This window comes from Natator depressus, chromosome 8 (assembly GCF_965152275.1).
Source record: "Natator depressus isolate rNatDep1 chromosome 8, rNatDep2.hap1, whole genome shotgun sequence".
Classification (NCBI taxonomy): domain Eukaryota; kingdom Metazoa; phylum Chordata; order Testudines; family Cheloniidae; genus Natator; species Natator depressus.
Window position 1 is genome coordinate 67,630,140 of NC_134241.1, and position 14,833 is coordinate 67,644,972.

At 38.4% G+C, this 14,833-nt stretch overlaps 1 pseudogene; it reads left to right on the forward strand.

Annotated features, from left to right (window-relative positions):
- The first annotated feature begins 12,825 nt into the window (after positions 1-12,825).
- LOC141993053 (U4 spliceosomal RNA) lies at positions 12,826-12,977 on the forward strand (annotated as a pseudogene).
- Positions 12,978-14,833: the final 1,856 nt, after the last annotated feature.

Here is a 14,833-nt window from a genome sequence, read left to right on the forward strand (position 1 = left end):
ATGAGATGCAAAATTTTAGCATTAATGTAAACTATGAAATATGAAGCCCTCCAAAGTTAGAATATTCTGAAAGCTCAGGTTGTTCCAAATTGATTTAGGTAGCCAAGGAGCACATGCTATATTATATTAGATCTTCTTTAATAATATAAAAATATATTAAAATTTAATTTTGAAATGATAAATAAGAATAGATATTACCATATATGTGCTACTTAGTTTGTTTTCCAAATATTATGGAGACTAGGAGACCAAGGGTATTGGAGGTATATTAATGAGTGTTTAAATTCAGTAGTTTTGCATACATGTATTATGACTTCTCAGTCCTGTTTTTTTAAATAAATTTTAAGAACGTCCCCGTTAACAATACTCTTCTCACAACTTGCTGACTTGAATATTTACATAACTTTTTGAAACATTTCTGAACTCTTCTACTCCAATTAGTGTGGATTTTTAGGTTTCAGATCTATAAAACAAGCCAAGCCCAAACACAACTTTTCTGGTCAAAATATACTGGGCAATTTTTTTTCACCTTATCATTTGAAATGAAGCATAGAAAATTGCATCCCAAAAGGAATTTTTTGAAAGCTTTATGAATGAAGAGGGCAATAGAATAGAAACTAGAACCCAGCCATAACTATTTTAAGTGCAGTACTGCTAGGGCTTAATCCTATTCCCACTACAATCAATGCAAAACTCCCATTTTTTTTCAGTGGTACAGGATCAAGTGCCTGTTGATCATCAACTGCAGAGTCTAGAAGTAGCAAAGTGAAAATACACTGGTGCTTGCAGATTGTGAAGTGAGATCTTTTTGAAGGGTTTCATTCATTTAATACAATAATGAAATGATTTTGAGCACCTAAATGGGACCTGTTAATTAAGTGTTGCGTAAAAAATGTATTTAGTGAAAAGGAAAAACACACACCAAATTCTGTAACAAATAAATCCACAAATATACCTTGCAGTGAAAGTGTTCAGTGTGCAGAACTATTATCTAGAGCATTGCAAAAAGTTGTTTTGATGTTTTATGAACCCTCTTCTATTTTGTTTCAAGAATGCTTTACTACTATTAGCCTGTAATTTGCTTTCTGACATTATTAAATCTTAGAAAATTGACACAAGTATTTTACTACTTTATATTTAAAAGTAAGTTTAAATAAAGTTACATCTCCTGTACCCATCAATATGACTTTGAGCTAATTTTAAAGAACCACATTTCATGTTAGACTGTGTTCTGAGACTTTCTGTGGTCTTCAAAAGAGGCAGTCTGATGTAGTGTCTACAAGGGAGGATGGGGCATTAGGGTCTATGCCCGATTTTCCCACCGTCTTGCTTTGTAACCTTAGGCAAGTCGTGTAAACATGATGGGCCTTAGTTGTCATATCTCTGTAAAATGGAAATGACGATACCTTCTTAGTTTATGGGGGCATTGTGAGCCTTAATTCATTAATGTTTATAAACTACTCCTATGGGAAGTGCTTTTAAAATGTGCAAACTGTCATTTTTGTATTGTTTATTATTTATTAAATTGATTGACTATGGACAGCAAGATTGGGCCAACATTCCTACCCTTTTAGAAGGACAGCTTTATTTCCATTCTTTTGGAAGGAAGAGGGGGGAAATTTGGCACTATTGAATTTCCATCTGTTTACATCTAGTGTAGTTTCTTAATTATCTGGGGACCTCATTAGCAGAAACATTAATCTATAACTTGTTTGTGTTTCTGTCATTTTTTTTAAAGATTCATAAAATGTAGGAATCCATCATTTCCACACTGGCTTCCAAACATATTTTACCAAAAATGGCCTGTATCCTGATGCAGTTTAAGTTCTCTAAACAGTTACATCTGAATGAAGTGGCTTAAAAAAATGTCCTTGACATTTTGAAAGTTTACATGTCTTAGGAATAATAATGTCTCCTTTCCCATTAAAGTGTCTTTTTCATTGATGGCAATGATTGTATATACAGAACCATTCTAGATAGAAAATAATCATATTCATATTCTGAATCTAAATAAGATAGCTGAGTCATAGTTACACAGATTTACTTCTTTTCTCCTTAGGCGAAAAAAGTACCATGATATTATACAATTCCAAGTGTTTTACCAAGTCTATGTGACTCATAGACTCTATGCTACTGTCTGCATCCATCTAATCTTTATTACAGACCTTTAATAGCTGCTTCACAATTTTGGCCTGAAACAGAGTTTCCAGATAAGTCTGACTTTGCCCTCTTAACCTCATTAAAAATCTACAAAAATATTATTTTGGCCTTGAATATAGTATGTTAGGTCAGGGCCTGAGGATACTTGTCAATTATCTCTCATTTTGAGGGTTGGGTCTCATTTTAAGCTGTTTGGGGAGAAATGGCCTTTTTGTTCTGTATTTATATAGAGCTTTTTGTTCTGTATTTATACAGAGCTTACAAAAAAAAAAAAGAAAGAAAGCCTCCTGATACATGACTGAGACTTGTAGGCCCTATAATAATACAAAATAATTATTTAGCCCCAAAGTTACCTAAGTTCTAAAAAAATTATGACATCTCCTTGATTATTGTTGAAATTTACATCAGGAATAAAGAATCTGAAGTTATAGATTGCATGATTTTTTTTTCATCTCCCTTATTTGGGCCCTCATAAGTACAAGTGCTTTATGAGTTGTGGCACCCTAAATATAGATGTGTTAACCTGAATTCTAAGTCTTCTGATAGGTTGGGAGGGGGTTGGTGTTTTTTTGGGGGGAGGCTTGCTAATTTGTTGCATAAATAAAAACCAAAATAAAAACAAAAAAGAGTGAAAACCAGAGACGGTACAGGCCTAGGTTCACAAGGGGTCTTAGGCCCCTAATGCCCGCTTTAGGTGTTTAAATCCAATATTTAGGCAGTAATGATATTGACAAAACCAACATTCTCCTGCACCTGTAGATGTCTAAATTCTTTAGATGCCTATGTTTTTGCCATTAAAGTCCCCAAGGCACCTACATTCCAATGGCTGGGCATGCATATAGCTGCCTAAGTCCAGACATCACCGTCTAGTAGCTCAGCACCTAACTCATGTGGGATTCACAAACTAGGTGTTCCTGGCAGTCCTGTTTTGGGGACCCAATCCAGTAGGCATGTTCAGCAGTTGCCTTTGAGTATGTCTGCCAGACTGAGGCCAATGCAGGAGGAGGATGTACTGCTGCATAATACCCTTCACATATATCCAGTGGCTAGAGCACTCACCTAGGATGTGCGGAGCCTGGGTTCAAATCTCTCTGGCCCATTGAATACTTAATTATTTTATACACAGAGCACAGCTCAAACAGGAGAGATTGAAAGAGACCCATTCCAGAATACACTATAGCCCAGTCTTTAGGGCACTCACCTGGGCGTCCCTGCTCCAAATCAGTCAGACTGCAGATTTGAACCTGGTTCTCCCATCTCCTCCATGAGTGCTTTAAGGACTGGGCAAGGAATGGGGCTCCTCATTTTTTCACAAGAAAGCCCTGACTTGGCTTAGGCACCTAACTCCAGGAGAAGTTCACAGTTATGGATCCTGAGGGAGGGAGGCACCTCACTCCAGCCCAGGCTTAAACGTCTAACTCATTTAAGCGGCGTGTCTTAGACCCCATCCCTCTTCTCAGCATTTCCTACTGGCTAGTTTAGGTGACTCCTTGCTCACTGTGCTGGCTTCTGTGAATCCCATACTTAGGCACTTCACTCTCCCCATGCATTGATTAGGAAATATGGACACGTACTCAAGGTTGTGAATTCCACTGAGCAGCAGGATGCTTATAAGTTAGAGTAGTGCTTTGTGTTGTGGTGCCTCCACCTCTTTTGGGAATCGATCCCCTCGTGCACAGCAGATCACCTGATTACAATCAGTTATGAAACTATTAATTTTAATAGTAAAATTGTGAGGGCTTCTTACCTCTGACATGCTTAACATGAGGTGCCACCTAGCTGCCAAGAGATGTAGGCTTCCATTAAAAAAACACAAAGAACAACCAAAGAACAACAACAACAAAATGTCTCTAGCCCTTTTCCTTGCACAGACAGAATCAAAATATAAACCAGTAGCTGTGGAGTCTTGTCAGTGGAAAAAGAGGAAGTTTTCCTCCAGAAGTACATTTGATCAGATAAGCAGTTTGTAAATTAGAGAGACGCTGTGAAAAGTAGCGGTTACCACAATTAGATAACTATTCAGACATTTTTTTCCAGACGCTACTTGAAGATTGGACAGTGGGAGATAAAGTTAAATGAATTGCATAAATCTGTTTGTGCAGGGGAATGCTTTTCAGCTTTAGCCCTTCCAAGGCTGTGTCTCTCCCATTGCCTCCCATAGAACTTCTCCAGTGAGCCCCTTAAGAGACTTGTCAAGGACCAGGCTCATAACCTCCCGTAATGCCTCACAACAAAAACTCCAACCTCCTCTCTATGCTTGTTAGTACCCTGTTGTGCATTGTGTGATGTCTGCTAGACCTACATGGCTTCTTTTTGAGGATCTGGCTACATCTGGAAGTAGATGGGTCTTCAAAGGTTTGCCTGGTGTGGGGTTGAGGGGCCACTGACTTGTGTGGTGGTGCCATGTTGTGATCGCTCAGTGCTTAAGGAGCTTGGCTTGCAAGAGATCTGCTTTATTCTGTCTGGTTCCAACTGTCTGTGCATAGCAGGAGCTTCACAGCACCATGCCCAGTCTCTGCCTGGGACGCTCAGCCCTTAAAGGCACAGTCGTAAATATATCTTCCATTCCTGGCCAAAACTTAATAACAGTAACACTGAAAAATCAGTTAAGTATTTGTAATGTGCATTGTATTAAACTTACCAACAATGTTCAGTTAATCTTCGAGTTGCCCTGCAATGTCGTTAGGGCTGCCACCTGCCTAGCTTTTCCCAGGATCATCTCTGAGGCAGTTGTCCTGGAAAATCTGTGAGGGTGCTCTGTACACATTGCTAGCTAGTTTTATGAGCTCATGCTCATCCCCAAAGTCCTGGTTTTTGCACCTCAGACCTCTGGGGGTCCCCTGAAACATCAGCACTAGTGCTGTTAAGAGGCAGCTAGTCCATTGGTTCTGGTTGTTCCATGTCCTCTGGCTCCATCATCATCTCAATCTGCTGTTGTTGTTGCCTCTTTGAGACCTTCTCATGAAAGGCAGCGGACTTAGTGCCCCTTATCTCCCTCTCTTCTGAGATTTGGAGAAGGTGTCACCTATTCATCCAGTATCCCCGTGCGGAGTGGCAATTTAGATTGGTTGTAAGAATTTGTAACACCACTTGTGACTACACCTGGGTGAAATTTTAATAGGACTTTTATTATTTTGACACAATTTTTTACTAGCCTGTTAGACTGGTGATAATGGGGACTAGCAGTTACATGTCTAACCCCACACTTTGCTGCAGATTGCTTAAACCCTGGCTAATTGTCAAACATTATTCTGTTGGATATATCATGTCTATCAAAAATAGATTTGATATGTGCAATCACCTGTTTAGCTATAGTATCTTCTAGTAAGATCACTTGCAGGGAATTGAGTATAACAGTGTAGGACAAGTACCTATTTTTTCCAGCCAATGTAAACAAATCTGTGCCTCCTTTGCTTTTATGTTAATAATCCAGTCATCTTTTGTTGCAAAATTGTCTATTACTCCTATTAAGAGTTCATCTGAGCTAGTGGTGCTGTCATCTTCTTTTTCCACATTGTATACATGCTGCTGGTGCTTCCAAATTCTTGCAAAGTGATGTATTTCATTGAAATTCTTGTATTTTTTCCTCCATATGCTGGGCATTGTTTGGCTTGTGTGGGTTGCTGCGGTCTATACAGCTCCGTGTGCTATTTTTGGTGGACTCTGACTTTAAGCTCTGCATGCCTTTCTGCTGCAGGTCTCTTTTGTTTTTTGTATTTTGGATTCTGTATCATGTCTACAGAGCTGTCCAATCTCCATAAGCTTAATTCTGGATGGAGTGACTGAATTCTTTTGCTTGGGAAATTCTGATTGCTTTGTTGAAAGTTAATTCTGGGTTTTCCAGTAGCCTCTCTGAGTTTTTTGTTACAGATCCAAATCATTATCTGGTCTGTTATCAAGGATTCATTTAGCCTCCCAAAATTGCAAGGTTGTCTTTTTAGCCTTTGATCAGTTACAAACTCTTCTATGGTGTCACCTTTTTGTACAGTCTGTTTAAAAATGCATATGTTTAATGTTTACACGGACTGCAGTACTCCTTCAATTTTTGGAATAAAGTTTCACAGTTAGCCTCCTCAGCCTGAGTTAACTGAAAACTGTTAAATGGAACAAGTTCTTCAAAACCAGCTATTGTCAGAAATAAGGCTACCTTCTGACTGACTGCCTTTTTGCTGGCACTCATTGCTTGCAGATACAGAGTAAAGTGTTTAAACCTCGACTGTTGCTTTCCACATTTCCAGAATTTCAACTCTGGTGGGACTTTTAAGTGCTCCATTCTTCTACTCAAGTTATTTCTTAGTTCCTTTTTACTCTAGATAATGTGTTTTTCAGTGCTTTCTCACTGCTTAAACTGCTCGCAAGAGATCTGCTTTACTCTGTCTGGTTCCAGCTGGCTGTGCATAACAAGAGCTTCACAGTCTCCAATACCACAACTAGTCTTTCTCAAGGGTTGAGGGAGTTGGTGTTTGGCAAACCACCCAATCAATGGGTTGCCATGTGCCTCCCAGGGCTAGCACAGAAGATCCTGAGGCCAGTGGGAATTTGGGGCGCTGATGATCCTCTCATGATCAAAGAACGCTGATAAGCATATAAGATTTATGGGAGCTGTGGGTTTGGGAATTTCCCAAAGAGCCTCGTGTGGGAGAATCATCAACTGGCTCGATCCACAGGAATCATCAGGCTTCTGAGCTTGCAAAGCCACATCCCACAGAGTTTAAAAGCTGCACCAGGGAAAGAGCTGACAAGATGCATAGGAACATAAAGCTGTCTATGCAGAAACCATTCCTACATTGAAATCTGTCTTCAGAGAATCTTTTCAACTTTGCAGCTAGTGCCTGGTGCTACTCCCACTGAAGTGAATGTGAGTTTTGCTGACTTCGATGGGAGAACTGTGCTCTTTTTGCAGTCTGTGTCATAGACGGTTAAGCATGGCTCAAACTGAGTGTTCCATCACGCTTCATTATTTTTTGCAAGCAACAAAAGGGCTCCATCCTCAGTGAGTGCTAAATTTGAAACTTTCAGATGATAAAATTCAGCCATTTTTGTGTCATTTGATCAGGAAAATTCACCTTCAACATCATATTTGCGAAAAATGGGATGGAAATTTCACCTTTCTGTAACTCGAAATAGCTGAATAGATTCACTTAAATTTACCAGAAACAATTTGCCTCTGGGATGGCACAAAGTGGAGAAAATTTTATCAGGAAAAGAGAATGTTTCAAAAACTTATTGAGAAAAAATGAAGTTATAATGACATTCCTGACATAAACGTAACAGCTGGTGCTACCTGGAGCCTGGTATAATAATGAATCTTATCTGACCCAAATCCAACAACAACTACTTCGGTTCTCTATTCCTGTATATTTTGCTGCTGGCTACAGATAAAATTGAACATGTTTTGTTCAAAGGATATTAGTAGGTAGACACCAATTATTCACCAAGTCAAAGGTGCAAAAGAAATACCGAAGTACATTAGCTACAGTGTAATGACTTCAATACACAAACTGGAACATGAATGGCTTAGTATTTTAGAGACAAAGGGAGCATTCATAAATAGGAGAAAAGGAGACCGGATGAATTCTCCACTTTTATCATTGAACAAAATTGATGACTCCTTTGCTAAATATCATAACAAAACCAAAGCTGGATGTAATTAAAATGTGTCCCAGCTTTATTTAATTGTGTATACTGTGTAAATCCTTGGAGCCATTTTGTTCACATCTATCAAAATAAAAGGACTCCTGAGTCCTAATTCATAATTTATAAGCATAGCCATACCACTGAGTGTGGCTGCAGGCTACTGTGACTACCTTTGCAATAGCCGGAGAATGCTAAGTAGAAGCAGCATCATACCTTTCAGAGCTAAATTTTTTTTCCCTGTTACTATTTTATTTATACATTAAATGTTTTTTTTTTAATTGTCAAGCTGCAAGTCCTTTGCCCTCTGATACTGGCTGCCTAGGATGTTATTTCGTCTACTCCATGTGCTTATGAAGATGAAAAGACTCGAAATAACACCAAGATGTCTTCAGTGCTCCATGCTGACAGAGCAGAGGCAGCTATTGATTGTCACCTCTCACAGCAGTAATAAGAATGTAAACTCAACCTTGTGCTGCTTTCCATCAAAGCAATGCAAGTCCAACTTTCCTCTCACACAAGCCCACATTCATCTCTTTGGTTGTCAATATGTCCTGTTGGAGCTTTTAGACACTTATCAATATTTAACTACACTCCTATTGACTCAGCAGTTACACAGTAATTGATTTAAGATTGATAATCAAGTTAACATTTTAATGTTCAAAGACAAAGATAACTAACTAAATGTGAAATTATTTCAGTTTATTACTTTCTGTGTGTGCTTGTGGTCCTGTTTATTGCAGGAGAAATGAAACATTTCACAATACTGTTTGGAGTCTGAGACTCTGTTGTTGTCTGCCAGGACTAAGCAATATTTTATTGTAACAGTGCTACCTTTTTAATAAACACACTCAAATGAGTCCCTTCAATACTTCTTGATATTAGAGCTTTATGAAATGAGGTGTATTCACTAAAAACGAAAGGACTCAGTTTACCAAATGTATGAAGCAATGTATCTGCTAAGGAGTAAGGCCATAGAGTTATTTAGCAGACTACAAAGTTGCATGAAAGAGTTAGCTTTGGTGAGTGATACTTTTGGTGAATCCGTAATATTGATTTCTTGCACAGAAAGGTCAGAGGTGCAGTCAGAGTTCTGACAACCTTGAGCAATACCAGCTACCATGGATATAAATATTTAGCAAAGAAAGTGTTCAAATAAATAAAACCATGAATGTGGAAAGATGGAATCTTTTTCCAGTATGACAGTGATTAACTCAAACCTATTGATTTTTCTAGGTGTTTGGTGTATGGGGTGGAATATAGGCTGTGAAATCATGATCCATTCTGTATGAGACCAGTGGAATAGGAGGGCAGGCGGACATGCATCCAGCATGAAGGTTGAATTTTTCACTTTATAAGAGGAGTTAAGTCACAAAGAAAAATGTTACTCCTGACTAATAAATTTGGGGGTAGAAAGAAAAGGATGATGGAAATAAATTTTGAAATTGTCATCCCTCTCCATTTCTTAGCCCGTCTTGTGTCTTGTTATCAGAGATTACTGTAAGGAAACCTAATGCTTTTTTTGTTTTATATAACTGGGAAGCATTCCAAACAAACATTAAGAGCCCAATCCTTTAGCCCTTATTTACACTAGCAGTGCCAGCTTCTCTTACTGATGTAAATGGTCACAAATAGTCCCACTAAAGGTAAAGTTTATTGGATTGGGCCCTAAATGAGAAAAGAAAGAAAAAAACCCACCAAAGATATGCATGTGAAGTCACATTAGGAAAGTCACTTAACAAGTGGCCTTGCCATGTCCTGGTGCAAGCAAAGAGCACAGCACGGCACTTGACTGCAACAGAGCTAAATGTTTTATTAGTAATAACCTAGAAGCAACACAGGTAGTCAGCACTGAGTCTGGGGGCAGTGAGGTGGAGAGAAGGTCCATGCTTTTTGAGGCTTTGGGATCTTTGAGTTTGCTGCTGAATAAAATGATTATAATCTTCAATAAATATCCCCTCATTGGGATATGAGGGAAGAAGCGATGAAGCTTCATTCTCAGCACCGTCAAAATCAGACAATGTCAGCCCTATGATCATTTCTATTGTGAATGTCTCCTCTTATCTGGTTCTTTATTTACCATTTTCAGTATGCCCATCTTCAGACATCAGTTCTGTAATTACCACTAGGACTGATAGAAAGTTTTCCGTCAAAAAAAATTTTGATGGAAAAATTGGGTTTCTGACCAAATGAATGTGTGCTTTCCCACCAGAACTGAACCCTCCCTTCCAAATCAGACACTTTTTGGCCCAGTATCTGCACTTGCTTGCTATAGCGCCTCTGCATTTGGCCTGTAGCCCAGTTTCTCTGAATAGTATCCACTTAACATAATTAATGTTACTCTGTTTTTCCTGTTTCTTTTTTGTACCTTTTGGGGTTTTTCTTGTGCTCACTGTCTTTCTCAGTCTTAGCTGCTGCTTCTTCTCTTCTGCCCTGGCACCACAATGTATTTGGGGAATTAAAGAAAACTCCTTAGTGAAGAGGAATTTCACTCATTTCCCTGTTATTTCTTTACCTGTTTTCTCTCCTGTCTCTGAGGTTGGGGATACAGCCAATTCTGCACCAGATTGTGTGGTGTAGTGCAGGCAGCAACCAGGAGTAGATAGGCAAGTGTGGCTGTAACAGAAGTGCTTTATTTATAATAACCCAGAAGTAACATAGATAATACAGCGACTTCTGTGTGTAGTGACACCTACAGTTTTAATTCTGTAAGTCGACATGGCCTGTGACCAAACCATTCTGATTATTTGTATCACATACCCAATGTTTTATTAGTGTTGTTTGAGTGTCCTAACTTGAGTGCATCCATATGCTAATGTAAACTAAAAACAACAGCTTGGAATGAGCATAGTACATAAAACAGGTGATTACACTGAGTTGTTGGGTTCTGAATGGCCAAATGACAGAAACAAGCAACAACACGAAAGGTCTATTATTTTCCCCTTCATTCCCCTCAATGTAAACTACTGAGAGTAGAGCAGTACTTCCTCCCATCCTCTAAGAAGAGACTTACAGGCCTGTTCTCTTCCTACAGACTCCCAGTTATTTAAGCGAGGTTTCTTGCGGGCATAAGCGTTTGTCGCTGTTGGACAGTTTACAGGATTGGGGCCATTGTAAGTGAAATCCCATCTCTTCTTTCTTTCTTTCTTTCTTTCTTTCTTTCTTTCTTTCTTTCTTTCTTTCTTTCTTTCTTTCTTTCTTTCAGGATTTTAAAAAGTTTTACGTTTCTGCATTCAAAAAACAAAAACAAAATGTCTCACAGTTTGCATGGTTTTATGAATATTAGAGTGAACAGTGAATGGAAGGCAACGTGAAATTCTTTGGAAGCTGTGTTCTGTGGGATAACTAGAAATTAGCTGAATCACCTCAGATATATCCAAACCTCATTGTTATTTAGGCCAAATGCTCAAGGGTATTTAGCTGCCTAACATTATAGATTTCAGTGAGAGGGCCTTAGTGGTGAATAAATGAAAAATATACTGCAAGCAAAACTCTCAGTATTTTAACTGTAGCTACAGTATGTAGGTACTACGGTGTAACTATGTTTATTACCAAGGGTCAATGTGGCAGTTCAAACAACAGCTACCTCAAACCAAACCTCAAAAGAACCTTTTCTTGCAGAAAAAAATATCTGGTGAAGGGTCCCCATCCACCACCCATAATTTCTCACCTGGATCAAGAAGCCCTGAAGATGATCTAAGGTCCGGTTCACTGTTGTCCTGCATCTTGTGTTTGTTATTAAACCAGTGTCAGTTGCTGAGAAACACTTCTATTCTGGTTTGGTAGCATTTTTAACCTACTTTGGCTAAGATCAAGTGTAGTATCTGTTGTTATCAGTTTAATATCTTGAACTGATGTAATTGACTGCATGTGGTTCAGGGTAATGATAAACCCAAATAGCATAAGGATAAGCAGGTCAATTGATTAGTCTCCTCCACTGAAAGGACAATGGGGCAGATAGACAACAAGGCCTGTTGGAAAGGTCTTTCGCATGGGATAGGAGGGAGTTTGGTTTGGTGAGGGCTCCCCAGCTCTTGGTAAATTTGGATGAACATTTTAACTTTTGGATGCCTATCAACATTAAGCCTCCAAATCCTGAGGTTGGACCATCACTAATTATTAGCCATATTTTTAAAAATTAGATGGCCAAGGCATAAAGAAGCCCGAGCTATGCATGTCAGCTGAAAAAGGTTGATTCCTAGCCTGCGAGACTGCTGATGGTGATATGAATAATATATTTTAAAATGACAAACCGTGGCATGTGTCTACATTTCATTTTGGCACATTCATATTTTATTTAATGCTCTTATCCGTAGGTAGAAAGAACTTAGATATTTCACTTTAATTAAAACTCAATAGGAGCAACAAACCAACAAACAATGGAATTGTGTTATGCATTTTTCGGTGCCTGACTTGAAACAATGAAGACTCAGAGGTTCTGAGCACTCATAAGTCCAGTTGAAATTAATAGGAACATCAGGTGCTTCACACCTTTCAAAAGCAGGCCTGAGGTGTCTCAGGTTGGGGACCCAGAAATTGAGGCACCCAAAATCACTTGCTGCTTGTGAAAATGTTGGCCTTAATCCCTGAATCCTGCCTCCTTCTGTGATGCTTTTTTAGCAACCTAATACCTAGGCACAGCTAGATTCCAAAGGAGCAGCAACATTTCTGTGAATATTTTCACATGAGAGCACTGCCAATGACTTCCAGTGGTGAAATTCTGATCTGATCTTCTCCTCCTCCTGTTTGCCAGTTAGAGCTAAGATAGAGCTGTGCTGAGCTGCTACAACTTTAGATAACTTCAAGCCACCTCCAGAGGCATAATGCCTGCCTGATCTCCCACAAAATGGTGCTCTCTCCCCCCCTCACCCCCGCCAGTATAGATTGTGATACAATCTGGCCCTTGACCGGCCTATCTATCTTAAGGCTTTGTACTGTCACCCATCGTCACAGTATCTGTGTGCCTTCCATGTAAACTCAAAAGCAAATTGAAGTCCATAGTGGACATTGTGGAGCCTGCAGTTGCTCTGTGCCAGTTTCCTCTGCCAGTATCATCGCCAATGAGGTTAATCTGAGGCGTGATTATTGCTAGTTGAATAATACTTAACTATCTCTCAGAGTTTTGTGAGAATTAATTAGTTTGTTAGTATTTGTACAACACTCTGAAAAATGTAAAGCATTATAGCCCAGATCCTCAAAGTGATTTAGGCATTGATTTCAATGGAAATTAGGAGCCTAAATACCTTGAGGATCTGGGCCTGTGTACTTGTCACTGATGATTGCTACAACCTTGCGTATTGAAACGATGAATACCTTTGATTCATGCCAGTATTCATGGTATTATTAAATGAATAAATTACCTTAATATAGATTTAACTCTGTTACGTGGTAATTTGTTCAAACTGGTCAGAGTGCACTTGGAACGAAGGCTAAGAGAACAACTTGGCCTTTTATACTACACTGTCATTATAACATGAACCTGCAAAACCACTGATATTCAGAAAGCCAAAGAGTGCATACTATCATAGTAGTATTTAAAAGAACTTTCTAAATAGCTCTTTTATGCTGGCTTCATCTCTTGCAGGCTCATATGAGAAAAAACTTTCAATGTAATTTATTATATGTCAGTGTTCTCTAGCTCCAAATGTATCCCCGCTTCAATTCCTTGACTTCAGTATAACAGAGGATCCAGAAACAGCTGTTTTGCATGACAGATTACACTGTTACACCCAGCCTTATAATTAGGATGGAACGTAGATATGTTACATCCACATTTAGGAAAAGAGTGACAAAAGATTAATTGCTATCTATTAAAATTCTAAATTCATCATCACTTGACATTTTCTTCGTTTTATGACACAGTGGAAGAAGTCCAATGCATTTGTGAAATGAATCCAGTGTGTGCTAATCAGCCATGCCGACCTCATTCAAACTTGAGGGCCCAAATGTATTATAAAGCATAATTACTTCAGAGCTAAAATCTTAAGCAAGGCTTTACGAGGGCCATGTCTATGAAATGCAAATTGAAATTGCCATGGTTCATGTATAAACAGGGAACCTAATCAAGTAAAACCCATATAAACAAGGACTTCTTCTTAAATAGCCCCAAAAACAAAACATAAAAGTGATATTAGAGTCCACATTTTATAAAGTATTTGAACACTGCTTCTATTTTTTTTTAATGAATTTTAAGGCCTGCAATGTTCTGAAGGTTTTCTGTGTGTTTTAAGTTATGCATTTTTAATTTCTTTTATATTAGCTGGCAGATGTCACAATAGAATATCATTCGAATTTTCAGCCTAATTATGCATGCCATCACACGGTATCCGGGTAGAATATTATGAGTTCTGAGTACCAGTTTTTCATTTTTTATTAGGGCAATTAATCTATTTGCATATTAGTCCACTTGTATCATAAGATTTTTAATATCGGGATGCCAGTCATTTATGTTCAATAAGAGGGGATGGAATATTGGTCTTTTTTCAGGATTGTGGTTTAACTTCTGTGAACACCATTTCAGAGACATTTAAAACAGCAGATTATTTCTCTTTTGAAGATAATTATAAAAGTTTTTATTGAAAAATTAACCTGATGAAGACAAAGTGGGGTCAAAGCTGACAAAGGCAAATGATTCCTCACCATGAGAAACCCCATCTCTGATAAAATGCTCGGTTGAAACCAGAGCTTTTGTTCTGAGGTTGGGAATACTCATATTTGCTTGCTACGTGCAATCAGGTTAAAGTGAAAGCAAACCTGCTTTGCCTTTTTCATCTATATGCATCACACAGAAACAAAAAGCAAAAAAACCCAGACACTAGCACTTCATTACTGTTTTGTAATACCCATAGCGTAATTTATCCTGAAATGATTATAGTTTGATGATCAGCTAATTAGGAGAACACATTATAATTTTCATAGGCTATTTGTAAAGTATTATGTCTGAGAGATTTAATATAAGTTGATTCATAAACATTTGCTCAAAAGTAACACAAACAAAATATAAGAGAGAGAGTGGTACAAAAATGTTGTTTCATGACAA